General features: G+C 33.8%; 1 pseudogene; it reads right to left on the minus strand.

Annotated features, from left to right (window-relative positions):
- Positions 1-1705: 1705 nt before the first annotated feature.
- Positions 1706-11607, minus strand: LOC136068031 (cysteine-rich receptor-like protein kinase 29; annotated as a pseudogene).
- Between the last annotated feature and the right edge of the window lie 5597 nt (positions 11608-17204).

A 17204-nucleotide genomic window follows, 5' to 3' on the forward strand; every position in this document is an offset into this window, starting at 1 on the left:
AATTTTAAAAATAAACTCAAGGTTCCCTTTTTATTTTCTTTTACTTTCTTGGGAATCAAACACAACTCTAATTGACTATCAAGGATGGGTGCTGACATGTAAGTATTAGACATATGCTACAGAGGGCAATTCTCTACACATGCAGGGTCTTGTGGTGGTCAAATTGCTTTGTATAATTGCATGGTCCATATGTCGATTTTCTTTTCGATGAACCATATGTCGATTTTCTTTTCGATGAACCATATGGCGATTTTCTATTATTCTTTCAAAATGAGTATATATTAAGGAAGTATAGTCATGGAAAATGTGATCTATTCTTTTATGCTGAACTGAGAGTTAGTATTGATAATGGCATAATGCTCTGCACTTAATTACTATTAACTAGTGATGCAGTCCTTCTCAAAAAAAAAAAAAAAAAAAAAAAAAAAAGACATTTTTTAGATAGAGTTTTAACATGTGATGTTTGCTTTTAATGATTGTTTTTTATTATTAGACTAAAACATCAATTGATTTTTAGTGCAGACTGGAATTGAATCCTATATTTTTTATTCGACAACAAAAAACTTTATTGGTTAAGTTAATTGGAACTCATCAAAAAAATATAAAAACTAGACATGCAGTTGGTAGAGAATGACATTAGTTGATCATAATTCTATTTTGCTAAACATTGTGTAATATTTGTTCTTGCTCATTTTATTTTGTGGAGATCATATATAGCAACTATACTCAACAAAAAGTGATATTTTACATTGAGGTTTTTTTCTTTTCTTATTTCTTTTGACCTATAAATTAGATCAAATGTAAAATAATATATTTTGCTTGACAGGAGTGGTTTTATGTATTTTGGGGCCTAAAGCGAAAATTAAAAGAAAGAATTCCAGTGATATTAACAAAAAAATAGTTTGAGCTTTTTTTTTGGGGATTTTTATGTTTTGTTGAGAGAGAAAGAGAAAGGGAGAAAGATTTGAGTTTCTAGGTCATAAGGAATTTATCTTTTCTATTTTTTATATTCCTTGTATAATTCATTGGCCTCCTTTTCTCACCCTTTCCTTTTCTTTTTTCTTTTTTTTTCCCTCTCTCTAACATGTTTTTTCACTTTTTTTTTAGTTATATTTTTAGCCTCCTTTTCCCAAATTTTTTTTTTTCTACGTTTGTTTTCCTTATTTTTTGGATATAAGTTGGGGTTTAAATTTTATTCATTTTACATAATTAACAATTTTTTTTTTTTTGGAAATCAAATAACTAACTTAATTGGATAAAATTTGGGAGCCTTAGGCAGTTGTCTAACTTGCCTAAGACCAGAGTCGGCATTGTTACTTGAACCATAACTTCCGCAATTGCTATCAACGCTAAACATGTTCTTAACGTGGTGTCTCTTTTATGAAAATTGGCTGTGAAATTATCAAACAATCCATTTTTTTTTCTTGTTTTAATAAAGGGTAGTTTCACTGGCACAATAGGATAGCCAGAACTTCAAAAGAAAAAAAAAATTATAAATATAATTTTTCAATAAAGGATAGTTTAGGCTTTATGAACTTCAAAAGAATACATGGAAAATTTTGATTCTTATAGTATAAAGCAGAGCACAAAAAGTAGTACAAAAATTTGTATTCATAACAATCTATAAGGAATTCAAATTATTCTATTCTAAATTTACTTGAAAAATCAATATAATTAGATAAATTGTATGTAGTTAGTGAAATTTCTAAACAACGTGCATATTACAACCCTTATTGGCAAAATATTTTCTAGGATATAACTCAGTAATTGAAACCTTGTTGTCAGTTATGTTGGAACCATTGTCTTGTTGCAATAATGTGGCTGGTATAACATTTGTCCGCATGAAACTTGCAGGTTGTGTTGGTAGAGGGAGAGCAATAGAATTGCTATTCATCGTGAGACCAACTGAAGCCATGTTTGGTCTGTCATCTACATTTTCTTGAACACATAGTAGCCCGATGTGTATACATCTCAATATTTCAGTTATTGGACTATCGCTCAATGTGGGATCTATGAGAATAGAAATTGTTCCCTCTCTCCAATTTTTCCATGCCTGAAGAAATACATCAATGTGAGTGTTAGACAAACTGAATAATTATATTGTATTTCTCACTGAAAGAATATACACAAGTGCCTTTATATAGGGGGCATATGAGTGCAGTGCAAGTAAGAGTGTAGTACAAAAATGTATGCTATACAAGTAATCTAGTTGGGCCTAAAGCTCACAACACTATACACATTAACAGCTTCCCTCAAACTCAAGGTGGATGTGAGACCAACTTGAGATTGTCAACCAAAGTACGAAAGCGTCCCTTAGGATGTGACTTAGTGAAGATATTTGCAAGTTGCTCTTTAGAGGAGATTGAGATTAGCTTGAGAGCACCATGGACAAGATGATAACGGATAAAATGACAATCAATCTCGATATGTTTAGTCCGTTCATGGAAGACATCATTGTGAGCAATATGAATGGCACTCTGGTTGCCATAATAAAGAGAAGTAGCGAAAGATGTAGACACACCTAAGTCTTTGAGAAGCTATTGTAGCCAAAGGAGCTCAAATGTGGTACCAGTAAGGGCACAATATTCTACTTCAGTACTGGAGCGGGCCACATGAGTTTGTTTCTTGCTTCGCCAAGAAATCAGAGAAGAACCAAGAAGAAAGTAATAACCAATGTGGACTTGCGATCAGTGGGATCTCCTGCCCAATCAGATTCAGAAAATGCACGGAGAATAAGAGGAGACTGAGCAGAGTAGAAAAGACCATGGAATAGAGTGTCCTTTAGGTATCAAAGAATGCGCAGAACAGCAATATAGTGAGTCGATCATAGAGCAGACAGATACTGACTCACCTGGTGAACATCATAAGAAATGTTTGGACGAGTGACAGTGAGATAAACTAGTTTGCCAACCAAGCGTCTGTAAAGAGAGGGATTAGAGAATGGTTTCTCCCCTAGGGTAGTCAGATGCGCATTAAGCTCAACTGGAGTGTTAGCAGTCTTGCTATCAATGAGTCCAGCTCGAGACAAGAGTTCAGAAGCATACTTAACTTGAGTAATATAAAGTCCATCTGTAGAATGAGTGATTTCAAGACCCAAGAAGTAGCTGAGATGTCCAAGATCTTTCATCTCAAATTGCTGACTGAGAAAATTCTTGAGTTCTTGAATGCCACTGAGGTCATCATTAGTTATGATCATATCATCCACATACAGGAGAAGTAAAATAATGCCTTTGTTAGTGTGACGAAGAAATAAGGCAAAATCATAATGACTGGCCATGTAACCCAAGCGAGAGATGGTAGTGCTGAATTTGGCAAACCAAGCTCATGGAGCTTGTTTAAGGCCATAAAGTGCATGTCGAAGGTGATAAATCTTGTTTGAGTCAACAGAAAGACCATGAGGAGGTTGCATATAAACTTCTTCACTTAAATCCCTATTAAGGAATGCATTTTTGACATCCATCTGAAAAAAGGTCTCATTTACTGGCAGCAGCAACAGCTAAGAGAGCACGAATAGATGAGATACGAGCAACCGAAGCAAAGGTCACTTCATCATGGTTTTCAGACCCGGACCGGACCGTACGGTCCAACCTGAAAAACCTCGAACCGCTCATTTTTGCGGTTCTTTTAGCATCAGGAACCGTTCTATTTGAAAAAAGCAGGGACCCGTGAGAACTGCGGTCGGACCTCATGGTTTTGAGAACCGTGATCAAACCGTTCCTCACGGTTCCCTGCTTCCTTTGAATCTAAACATTAAAAAAAAAAAAAAAAAAAAAAAAAAAACACACACACACACACACACACAGAAGAGGAGAGATTGTCGTTGAAAAGAGCGATTTGGACGAGCTAGTGAATGATGGCGAAAATGGAAGGCTAGTGGTGAGGAGTACCAAGGGCTTTGAGAATGGATTTGTTGAATTTGAAAGGGTAATTTAGGGATTTGAGCAAGAGGGGAGATCTTCGTCGAGTTTGGAGGAGGAAGGGAACTGGAGATGAAAGGGGAGATCTTTTAGCTTTGTTCTCCGCCGGTGATGTGTGTGTGACAGGGTGAGAGTTTGAGAGAAAGAGAACGAGAAAGAAAGCTAGAGATGAAGAAAGACAAATAAAAGTAGAGAGGACTGAGGAGTCAGATGAGAGGAGTGGGATGGGGATGGGAATGGGGAAATGTGTGTGGAGGATAAAAAATAAGAAAAAAGAAAGAAAAAAAGAAAAAAAACGTATGGTCTGTATGAATGCAAGGAAAGAAAGGAAAAGAATAAAAAATCACAATAAAATGTTACTATAATATTTTCACAATATTTCATAATAAATTTTAAGTAATAGATAGTTATTAGTTAATATTAATAAGTAAAAAAATAATTTTAATGATGAGTTCAAATTAGAACTAATGATAACTTTTTATATAAATTTTGTTGTGAAAATATCGCTAAAAATGTTGTAAACTTCTTCACTGCTTCTGAACAGTTTTTCTTTGCTGCTGCGTGCGCAATGCTTGCTTGCTGTCAACTACTAACATGTAATGCTTGCTTGCTGTCAAGCACTTCCTTCTTGAGTTTTGTTATTTATTTAACTTTAACAATTTTTAAATGCATGGACACCTTCATCTAGATTTTGATTTTTTTTTTTAATTCATAATAAATGGTGAACATTGACTATTCAAATGGGCTTGGGAGTTGGGGAAAAAAAAATGATCCGTAGTCAAGTGGGCTTGGCCATGAGCAAATGAACTAATTTATCTCTTAACTATTTTATTGAGTTTCATAAAATAAAAATTATTGGTACTAAAGTGTAAAATAATTTAAAAATTCAATAGCTATTTATGTTTTTTTAGAATTTAATAAATCTTATTTGTATTATGAAAGTTATGTTACAAAAAATACTATCTATATTTGTTTTGGATTTTTTTAGTTAAATTTTCAATTTTATTTATTTAATATATTTATTTATAATTTAAATAATTATTAAATTAATTATGATGTCATCACGTTTCGACCCTGGTTCGATCTCGGTTCGACCTCAAAAACCTTGAACCTCTCTTTTTTACGGTTCAATGAACGGTCCGGGTCTGAAAACTATGCTCTTCATAATCAATCCCATACTCTTGTGTAAACCTTTTGCAACAAGACGAGCTTTGTAGCACTCAATAGACCCATCAGAGCGAGTCTTAATCTTGTAGATCCACTTATAACCAACTACAAATTTCTTGGGGGAGAGTGTCACCAAATCCGAAGTATGGTTTTTAGATAATGCATCAAGTTCCTCTTTCATTGCAATCTGCCATAAAGGGTTAATAGAAGTTTCACGATAGGTGTGAGACTCGTGTAGTGTAGCAAGGGCAATGTACAATGATAGTCAAGTAAATGTACAGGAATAGATCTTACCCGAGTTGAGTGACAAGGTGGAATGTCTTATGCAAGATCTTCAGGTAGAGCAAGAGCAGGAGCAGGGACCCAAGCTCAGGGTTGCGGTGGGTAGCTCATCTTCGACATGTTCATCTTCCACTTGTTCATTAAAGGGTGAACTAGGAAAGGGATTAGTGATATCACAGAGAAGTCTACAGGAGAATTAGGAGCAACTACATGAGGATCAGGAGCAGCTACAAAAGGAATATGTGTTCATCTGGAAAAAGATCTAAGAAAGAGGAGGAAGACAGGCAGGTATGGAAGTGAAAGAGCTCGACAAAGAGGCGATGTTCCCAAAAGACAACATTACAAGAGATACGAAGACGATGAGAGATAGGATCATAACATCAATACCCCTTTTGAGTTTCACCATAGCTAAGAAAATAACAAAGCCTTGACCGAGACTCAAGTTTGTTATGCTCATATAGCTGAACAAGAACGAACAAGTAGAACCGAAGGAGAGAAGGTGGTGATAGTCTGGAGGTGACCCAAAAAGGCGCTCATATGGAGTTTAATTTTGGATAACAGGACTCGGAATACGATTAATAGCATGAAAGCATGAAGAGCAGCTTCACCCAAAAAAGGAGCAGGAACTTTGGCAAAGAGAAAGAGAGCATGAACAATGTCAAGAACATGACGAAGTTTTCGTTCGGCTCTACCATTTTGCTGAGAGGTACTTAGACAAGTTAGTTGATGAACAGTGCCATAGGAATGCAAAATAGTTGGAAAGCATATTGAGTGTATTCAAAAGCATTATCAGATTGAAAATTTTTGATGCGTCTAGAAAACTGAGTTTCAACCATTTTTGTTAAAATTATAATATACTTCCAATAATTCAGAACGATGTTTCATATTAAAATCCAGCTATAGTGAGAGTAATCATCAACAAGATAACAAAATATCGAGACCCACTAACACTAGAGACAGAGGAAGGACCCAAACATCAGAATGAATAAGGTCAAAGATATCAGTGGATATTGATTCACTAGTATTGAAGACAAAACTGGTTGTTTTTTAACTGACATGAAACACAATCAAAATTTTTTGTAGACACTGACCTAGCAAACTCTCAAAAAGCCAATTGTTGTACCCGAGAGGAAAATGCGTGACCAAGTCGAGGATGCCAAAGTGCAAGGGAAGGAATTGAAGAAACTGTAGCAGTTGCAGCAACAAAAATAGGAGTAACAAATGGAAGACAAAGGTTATCCACAAGAAACATACGCCCAACTCTGGGACCGGTCCCAAGCTCCTGTCCTGTCCTCGGATCCTGCATAATACACTCAAAATAATCAAATATAATGCAATAACCGAACTCAGCTAATTGTCCCATAAAAAATAAATTGTAAGAAAGGTCAAGAATATAAAGACCCCAAGAACCAAGAGGTTGGAGGTTGAAACAGAACCTATATTATGGCCAGACATTGTGAAACCATTTGCTGTGCGAATATTAAGAAGGTGTGGTACAGGTTTAAGTTTAGAAAATAAGGACGAGTGAGGTGTCATGTGATTGCAACAAGCAGAATCCATAAGTCAAGAGGAAGGAGACATACCAGATAAAGCTGAAAGAGAAGAGGAATAAGATGTATTACCAACCATACGAATGACTTTGGCTATGATGTTTTTTAAGGTCATTTGTGGACATGGTGAAAGTGCGTCCTGAAGATTTAGACTGTGTAGAGAAGGGAGCCATTGGCTGGACACTTTTAGTGTTAGCAACAGTAGCAGCAAAAATTGAATTAGCTGATTTGTTGTGACGATAGCAAGTCTCAATATTGTGCCAAACGTTTGCAAAAATTGCAAAAACGTTTGTTGGATTATCAGCTATGATTATTGCAACAAGAAGAAGACCTGTCCTTATTCTTCATTTAGAAGCAAAATATGCAAAAAAACGGACTGTAAAAATGAAATCTACGTGAAAAACTAGGTAAGGAGAACCTGGACTGTAAAAGTCAACCCTGAGAAAAAGTCAACTCAACGGTTAACGGTCAAAGTCAACTCCCTATGATGACGTCAGCAAGACGACGTAAGATGATGACGTCAGCTAGGGTTTATGTGGATGCTGATGTGGCAGTGATGACGTCAGCAGTGACCCAACAGCTTGTGGACGTGTGGTTCAGTCTTCGCTGAAGCTTTGGATGGCGCGTGAGGCACGTGAGAAGTCCGATAAGGTCGATTCTTTTCCGATAATGTAGATTGGAGAAGGACGATTCCGATGATGGCGGCGGTGAGATGATCGGAGCAATACTAAAGGCACGTGAGGCACGTGGAAAAACTGCCGAATCTTTGACCGGCGCGTGGTGGCGTGTGGAGGGTTAGATGATGATGATTTCGGCGGCTTTGTGTAGATCAGTTGAAAATCTACACGTTGATATGTCTTATGTCTTAATCGGAGGTCTAATGTGGAAGATCCGACGGAGGTAGGGATCTTGGTGGCAGTGATTGAGCTTCTGGCGGTGAAGATTCAACCTTGGAACCTCTGACGGCGGTGGAGCAGTCAGGAGAGGGCACAAAAAGGTTTACTGATCGAAGTAGTTGAGGTAGCGAAAAATACCAACAAAGACAAGACTGCAAGACACAAGAAGTTAGAGCAATGGCTTTGATACCATGTTAGAAAAAACTGAATAATTATATTGTATTTCTCACTGAAAAAATATACACGAGTGTCTTTATATTGGAGGCATATGAGTGCAGTACAAGTAAGAGTGTAGTACAAGAATATTTGTTATACAAGTAATCTAGTTGGGCCTAAAGCTCACAACATTATACACGTTAACAGTGAGCAAACCATGTTACCCAAAAAAAAAAAAATCCAATTTATCTTTTACCTTAATAAGCGTACTCACATTGTTAAGAAGGTACTCCACATTCTTTCCACTACAAAAAGAAGTAATCTTTAGGGGTGTTTAGATTTTGTGTTTCCATAACTCATAACTCTATTTCCATCACTCATAACTCAAAAATGGTGGACCCATAGCTAAGAAGTTTGTTTGGTTTTTCATAACTCTGTTTCCAGTTTTTGTTTTCATCACTTAATTCTCTGATTTTTGAGTGATGAGTTATGGAAACTGAAAACACCTAAATGTGTTTTCAGTTTCCATAACTCTGTTTCCAATGACATTTGGTAATTAAACACATATAGAGAGGCCCACTAGTCAGGGTCAGTCGCAACTTTTGACCCTTTTTTTTTTCTTTCTTCTCCACTATTCTTCAGTTATTCTTTCTCCTTTTCTTTTTTTCTTCCTTGTCGCTCTTGTTAGTTCGTTCTTCCTTTTTTTTTTTTTTTTGGTTCTTCATCACATAATATTTTTGGTTTTCACCCAGTTCTTTCTTTCTTTCTTTTTTCTTTTCTTTCTTTCTTCTTCTTTCACTGGACTGGTCTCCATTGGTTGGGTTTTTTTTTTTTTTTTTTTTTTTTTTTTTTTTTTTTTTTCATTGGGTTCAATGAGTTTGGGTACTGGGGGTTGAAGGGGGGAAAAAAGAAAAGTAAAAGTTTCACCAAGTTACAGGTATGGAGCCCACAAATAGTTGAAAAATATTAAGTGATGATAAGTGAATGATGGTGCCAAACGGGGTGGGGTGTTTTAAGTGATGAGTGACGGAAATTAAGTGAGGAGTGATCAAAAAAAAAAAAAAAAAAAAATCCAAACCAGGCCTTAGCCACTCACAATCTCCAAAATCAACATACCAAAACTAAAGACATCTGACTTGATTGAGAATTGTCCAAACATTGCATATTCTGGAGCCATATATCCACTGCGTATCAATATTAATAAACCAAGAATTAATTTGAATGTTAACTTAATTGTCTGTTCAAATTATTTAATTTCTTTGTGTTACTTCAACATAAATAACATATTAAAAAATGAATTTTATTAGGCATGCACAATTATATCTATTAACTAAAGCATGTTCTTGCACTTACTAAGTCCCCACAATTCTATTTGTATTGCCTTCAGTTTCGCCTGATACAAACATCCTTGCCATTTGTTGAGGTTCAAAAAATCATAACATAAGGCCTAAAGATTTGAAGCCCGAAGACCCACGAAGGGGCAGGTTTTAGAACCCATAAAGCAAAGGCCCAGCCTGTCAAGATTAGAAGAACAAAAAAGAATCCAGTAGAAAAAAAAACTAGGCTGGGATCCCAGAGACTGCCAAAGGCCAAAGATCCCTGGGACGCATAACACAAACAGAGTGAGATTAAGATAGCTCAAGAAAAAAGGGGGAACTCGAAAAGCACAAGAAAAGCGAAGGACAGATACGTCCTCCTTAGGCGCTCAGTAACGCAGTAGAGAATCAGAGGATTTGGAAAGCAACAACTCGTGAGTAAAAGGCTGGTACTTCAGGGAACCCAAAAAGATGAACCGTAAGGAGAAGTAGCTGGGAAAACCTTCGACTTGGCTGGGAAAGATTCGACTCACTTTGGAAAAATGACAAAGGATAGAGGCGTGGAAGCATTAAAAGAAGACAGATTGAAGGTCAGCTACACAAGGGCACCATGGGAGGGAAAGTTAGCAAAGGACTTTTAGGAAGATAGCATCAAAAGAAGAAAATTATAAGGAATGAGGCAAAAACCAACCCTCTGAATAACTGGCATAGCATGAGCCTTGATACCTAAAGGGGGAAAGAGAGAGATTAATGGTACCTTGCAATCCAACCATGACATTATAAAACGGGAAGACAGCCAACATTGAAAAGGGTATTCAGCAATAGTGAAATCATAATAGAATCATTGAGAAATCTCTGTCAAAATTCAAAGAAAGTAGGGAAATATCTCCTGGTATCCCAGAAACAGCCACTAGTACGTACTTGGATTCAAAAGAATTCAAACTTTGCAAGTCTTAGAGGCTTGGATAGCTATCTAAGTCTGTAATTTTTGAGCTTATTTGAACCTTGTATCACGTCCTAGTGAGCACTTTGTAATCTATAATTAAGAAGATAATCAAATATTTCATATTTATTTGGGGATCCTTAATAGTACTGTGTGCTTTTTTTTACATTACATTGTCTCATTTTGCTATTTTTCTTGCTGTTCAATACATATATTCCTGCTTGCCAGTGTATACGTGTTGTAGGATCTTTGTTCTATGCATAACTTGGTTCGTAAACAGCCCATTTAGCTGCGGTGAACCAAGCCCAGTCCCTTCAAACTACAACAAGAGGGTCCGAGGTCCTTGCTTAAGTTTGGGCCAGGATACCGTCAAAAAATCGACCTTCACACCATTCCAAAATTTGCAATTTTTGGATTCATCTCAGCGTCTAGTAGATTGTTGTCAGCTTTAAGGTCACGATGAATTATCCGAAGTAGGGAATCCTCATGAAGGTATAGAATCCCTCAGGCAATACCTCTTATAATTTTGTAACATATTTCCCAATCTAAATTTGCACGCTTCATTGGATCTATAGATCCAATAAATCAAATTAGTCACCAAAAATTTTAAAAATTACCTTCTTAAGAAAAAGAAAAAGATTCTCCCTAAATGAAATTAGTTTAATTATAATATAAAAAAAAGCAAGGAAATGAAAAAGTACCAAATATGTAGTGATCAAGACTTGTATTAGGTACGAACTCATAGATAAGAAGTCTTTCACTTCCTTCTAAGCAAAATCCAAGGAGCCTAACTAAATTTTGGTGTTGGAGCTTGGCTACTAATAGGACATCATTCTTAAATTCTAGATCACCTTGTCTAGAATTCCTTGAAAGTCTTTTCACAGCTATTTCTTGTCCATTAAATAGCCTACCCTGTATGCATGTCCACATACACACATATGTATAAGAATATTGTAGAAATAAAATAATTTAACTAAACTCCAAGGAATTAAACAATTCATTTCGTATCATAATGTTTTCCTACCCTATGAACTTCCCCAAATCCACCTTTCCCAAGTTTATTTGCATCTGAAAAGTTGTCTATTAAAAACAAAAAACAAAAAGACAAAAGAATAGAAAATTGTAAAAAAAAAGAAAAAAAAAAGATAATGCATAGTTTTGTAGCAGCCTAGATTCAATTGAGAACCAAGAATTAATGAAAATTGTAATTTAGTCCAATACTCCTGCTAGGACACTGGGTACCAATTGGCTAGAGATGAAATTGGCTTGGTGTCTACTTCCAATTCCAAAAACCAGGAGACAAAAATGGCCTTTGCCATTTTCAGGCAAATTATATAGCTTTATGCCCCCCATTCCCAAACTAATTAGGGAAATGCCCATTTTTTGAAACTCAACTTACTAAAAATTGAGTTAAGCTCTATAGTGACATTTTTAAGAACCTATAGTGACGTTTTTAAGGACCTATAGTGGCGTTTTTTAACTCGACTTCCATAAAATCGAGTTATAGGTAAAAAGTTAACTAAACCTATGGATTTTGGTCAAAAGTTAACATGCCATACAGGACAAATAAAAATGGCTAGATAGCGTATTTCATGTTTGTGAGCTTCGGTGGATATTTACTTAGTCTATTTATTTTAATTACTTCCCTGTAGTTGTGAAGACCTGAACTATTCTTAGGGCATGTTTGGTGCACTAAATGGAGATTTCCATATGAATTATAATATTTATTACTAGGAATAAAATGTGTTGTAATGGAATAATTAAATTTTTATTTATTTATTATGAGAATAGAATAACTAAACTTATTCATAAGTTTGGTTGTGAGTTGTAGCATTAGAATAAAATTAAGATTTATTTTAGGAAACATTTTACTCATATAATTATATTTCTTTAAAAATAATATTTTTTAAATTTGAGAGAGAGAGAGAGATAGAGAGAGAGATGAGTTGTTTTTTATGATTTTTTTTTAAAATTTTTATAATTGTTATGTGTATATGGAAAATTTGCTTATTCGGAAATATATTAATTATAAAAATTATTGTATTTATTAAGGAATAACTATTACAATCACTTTAGAAAGGAATAGTTATTCCTGATTTTGAAAAATAGTTATTCATAAAAAATGACTATTGCCTATAATAAAAACATAACCAAATTAAAGAATAGTTATATCATAGGAAAAACCATAGTTTTAAAAATTGAACTAGTCAAAGAACCGAAAAAGGAACTGGTTCCCGATTTAACCTGATTCTTGACTAGTTTTCTCGGTTTTGATCGAACCGGTTCTAGGTTTGGTTCCCGATTAAAGCCGGTCCGGCCCGATTTTTAAAACAGTGGGAATAACTATTACATTACAGTGCCTATTACAGTCTACCAAACATGTCCTTAATGTTGCTGTTATAAGATATATTTTCTAGAATCAAGCCCATCTTAATTGATTTTGTTTTCTTAGATATCTATTATAGCTTTTATTACTACGGGATTAAAAGCAATCAGCTTAAATTTTAGAGTAAAATCATTCATGGACTAAAGTTTAGGGATAATAGTATATTTAACCAAAGTTTTAAAAACCAGACTAGAGAACCAGATACTAGTCCAGTCTGATAAAAAGGGGGAAAAATCAGTAAAAACTAGGACTTGGAGGCAAATCCAGTTTTGCCCCAATCCGGTTCTTAAAACCATGTATATAAGCCTAAAATTAAGTTGATCATTTAATACTAATACTTACGGTAGTTTGTATATCAATTTGGCATACGGGATAGATGTATTAGATTGGAATGAATTTGATGATTATTTTTTCAATCTAAGATTGTACATGCACCAAGGTAATACAAATTTTATTTTAAAGAGAGTTTATGAAAATTCAATAACAGGTAATATAATCTCGAAGCATTTAGTATTTGTTTGGATACAGTGGTCACGTCCAACGTCTGTGTTTCACCTTTTTTTTTTTTTTAGAAGAGCGTTACATGCTTTTCCAATGGGTCCCGTGAACAGTGCCTCTTCTTCCAGCAAAACTTTCATTAAAAATGGGTCTCACAGCACTATTCACACATTTAAAAATTATTTTGCTACAGTGTTTTTAATTTTCAACAAAATAAGCGATATCCAAACACACCCTTAATAATTTCATGATAGTGGGATTATTCCGGGGAAAAAAAAATGTTAGGTTCTAAGGTCTTAGGAGTTTTTGTATTTAGAACTCTAATTTGTAATGTTGGCAAACCATGATCAAAACAGTGTATTTAGTCTTGTTTAGAATTGCTCAAAGTTAGTTTAATATTGTAAAGTTGGAATCGAGTGGCTGCAGAAGTACTTGGGACTTTCGGCCTGGCTCGATCGATCGAAGAATAGACTCGATCGATCGAAAATCGCACAGGTTGAATTTTCTGCAGATTTTCCAACTCAGCCCTACTTCATTAAATGTTTAGGGTTTTGTGTTTTTACCCTAGGTATATAAACTAAACCCTAGCCACATTTTTGAGGGTTGTCCATATTACTTTGTTGCTCATACATTGCTGTTTTGTGTGAATCTCGTGTGAGATCTTTGAGGAGACTTCCTTTACACAAAACTTAGGGTTTTCAAGGTAGAGATGATTTCAACATCTTGAAGATCATTATAGTTGCAACCATTGGAACTTAAAAAGAAAAGCAAGCGGGGAGCTTGTAGCTGATTGAAGAATTCAAGAAAGAAGTAGTCTGTGGATTCGGAGCCTGCGCGTGGTCGTGTCAGGAAGTTTTACTGGTGGGTAGCATTAGGAAGTCGAGTAAAAAAAAAAAAAAAAAAAAAAAAAAAAAAAAAAAAAAAAAAAAAAAAAAAAAACAAACAAACAAACAAACCAAGCAATCTGATTCAACTTTCTTCTTTGATTAATGAATTTTATGTCGAATTTGTTTATATTGTTATTACTAATAAAATTTCAATTCAACATATGTGGATATTTGTTTATATTGTTATTAATGAATTTTATCTTTTATGTCGAATTTTTCATTTGCTTTCACATGTGCCTGAGCTTTTCTTTCTATCTTATTCTTTTGTTATGTTTAGAATTGATTTTCTTTGGAGTATTTTGGTTAATCTCTATATTTATATTGACATTGCCTTTGTGGGTTTGGTTTTTGGGTTGAGATTTCTACTAATTATTTTTTTTATATTATACATGGCAGATAAAACATCTCTACTGCAATAATGTTATTATATGATTTTCTTTTGCAACTGAATATTAAACATATAAATATGTGAAGGCATTTATCTGAAACCATTCAAGTAAATAATATTATAACCACTTAATATATTTCACCTAGATTAACTACTATTTACTAAAGTGTCAAAAGGCCAAAAAGGCTTTACCCGGATTTTTGATTGTGAGAAATACTATTTTAAAAGATGATGTTTTCCTTCAAAAATTAGTTTGAGGAGATAATTTTTCAAAAATAGAATCACACTAAGAGTTTAAACATCCTAGAAAATAATTTCGAATTTACACCACAAATATTCTTTCTACAGTTTGAAATCATTTCAAAAACATCAAACAAAATATGTCCTAGAACTAATTTAAAATAGATAAAAACTGAATAGAACATTGTTAACAATTAGTCATATGCAATAGAAAATTTTTAGTTTAAGGGGAAAAAGTAAAAAAGGAAGACAGATTTTGAATCAAAATCAATTCAATTAAATACCCAAACCTAAGACTAAATCAACTCAAATGTTTAAAGCAATACTTTAAAAAAAATTACCAATAAAGGTTTCTGCTCTTTCCGAATAACGAACTCTTGTTCTCTCTTATTTCTATCCTTTTGCCCTCTCCAAACCTAAATCATATATAACCCCAAATTTCAAAAAATCAAATCAAAACCTACTGTAACCCAAATGCCTAAATAAAAATCAATCCAACCAAATTTCTCAAAACTAATTCATATTTCATACCCATACCCAGATCTAAGAAAGAATGAGAAAAAGGAAAACTTAACGGTGGTAGTTCTCTCATCGTCTGTCTCCTTCTCATCTCTATATCGCAAGGTTTATGTTTTTCTCCTTCTCTATCTATGTATCGTAAGCATTGGTGTGAAGAAAATGAAAAGGAAGTGAAAGGAGAGAGTATCTGAAAGAGGAGAAACGAAAGTTAGAGCATTTTAGGGTTTGCACTTTTTTTTTTTTTTTTGGGATAGGCGGCTTGATGTTTTTATAGATACACGTTTGATGAAAGTGAGCCTCTCTAAATGCACTGTACGGTATTTTAAAGATTAAACTGTAAACATGGCAGCATTTTAAGTGGCATTTTTTCCTAACGTGGCAGTATCTCCTTAAAGGCTTTTACTTTTATATATAGTAGCTTTTTAACCCGCATTATGTGCGAGAACCTTTTTATTTTTATTTATTAGAAAGAATTTTTTTTAATAATATTTAAATACACTTTTCCAACATGCTAAAAACCCAACACATATCTCCATTTACAAATCTAATTACAAACACCATAGGTAGATACCAAAATCTAATTTAACCCAAATCTAATACAAAATACTCAAAACAAAATTTATTTTAAACCCAATACCATAATTAAAACCAAATCTAACTCAAATATCTAAATCTAAAACAATCCAACCAAGTGCATTTGAAGATGTTGATTCAGCATCAACTAACTTTTTTTCATTTTGAATTCCAATGTGCCTCTACATTGCTTTTAAAATGTTAGATCTAGATGGATGTTTCCATACCAAAAAAAAAAAAAAAAAACCTTAAGTAATACTTGAATATTAACAGAAGTTCAAAGCCTTATAAAAGCTCAAATCTCTTAAAACAGTACACCAATATAAGAAATTTGAGTGGTTAATTCTATCTAGGCACAAAGTTAAAAGTAACTTCCCACTTTTTATAGCTTATCTAGACCTTTAAATGCTTTAATATATCTATAAGTCTCTCATAACATCATATTTTGCTACTGGAAAATGATGGGAAAAACCTAATGGAATCATAACAGTTTTACAGTTTAGTTTAGTTCAGTCCAAAACAAAAACTAATTGAATCCAAATACTTTTAAAAAGATGACAAAAATATGCAGAACAAAACCAATACAAACCCAAATACAACAATCATCAAAATTTAATCTAAAATATGAGATAAGTACAGGGAAAGTCAAGCCACTCTAACTTGTCAATCTAATCTAGCAACTCTTCTTACATAACACCCAAGTGTCTTATATGGCAAAGAATGTTGTAAAGCTATAACTAAAAATTATTGAATCAACTTAAAACAAAATAGTTGATTAAAATTTGCAAAGCAAAACCAGTCAAACCCAAATATATTAATGGACAAAATCTAATCCAAAATATGAAATAAACATAGGGGAAATCAGGGCATCCTAAGCAATAAGTTCAATCATTCAATCAATCAACACTTCTTGCAGAATACCCAAGTGTCATATTTGATAGAAAATGCTGTAAATCTATGTTTCAACAAAATGGAGTAATAAAGATTTTTAATTTACAGGGAAAAGGATGAAAGAGAGACTACTGAAGAAGCTGAAGCAAACGTAGTAATCTTGCAAAAAAGTGGAAGATATTTCCCATATTACTATTTTTTTTTTTTTTTAAACAAAGATAATTTTCAAGTTCCACATAATAAACTAAAAATTAATGTGTAAAGAATACAACCATGTTTAGTAAACAAAGATAACACAATTTTAACATTCAGTTGGCTACCCTTTTTTTTTTAATCATAAATCAAAACCAAACATTTTAATTTATTTTAAAAAACCATGACTTAGATAAAATCATAACACTCTACAATTCAAATATAAAACCTTCCAAGGAGAAATTGACTTTTAAACACAAAATTTCAAGGGAAAAATCCACTAATGATACCAAAACAAAAGCCATAAATGATAAATTGAAACAAAAGAATCCAAAGAAATAGAATAAAGTCATCAATTTACAAAATAATCAAAGAAGAACCCTAGCCTATTAAGTAGAGAAAA

Source organism: Quercus suber, unplaced genomic scaffold (genome assembly GCF_002906115.3).
Source record: "Quercus suber isolate HL8 unplaced genomic scaffold, Cork oak 2.0 scaffold_96, whole genome shotgun sequence".
NCBI classification, from domain to species: domain Eukaryota; kingdom Viridiplantae; phylum Streptophyta; class Magnoliopsida; order Fagales; family Fagaceae; genus Quercus; species Quercus suber.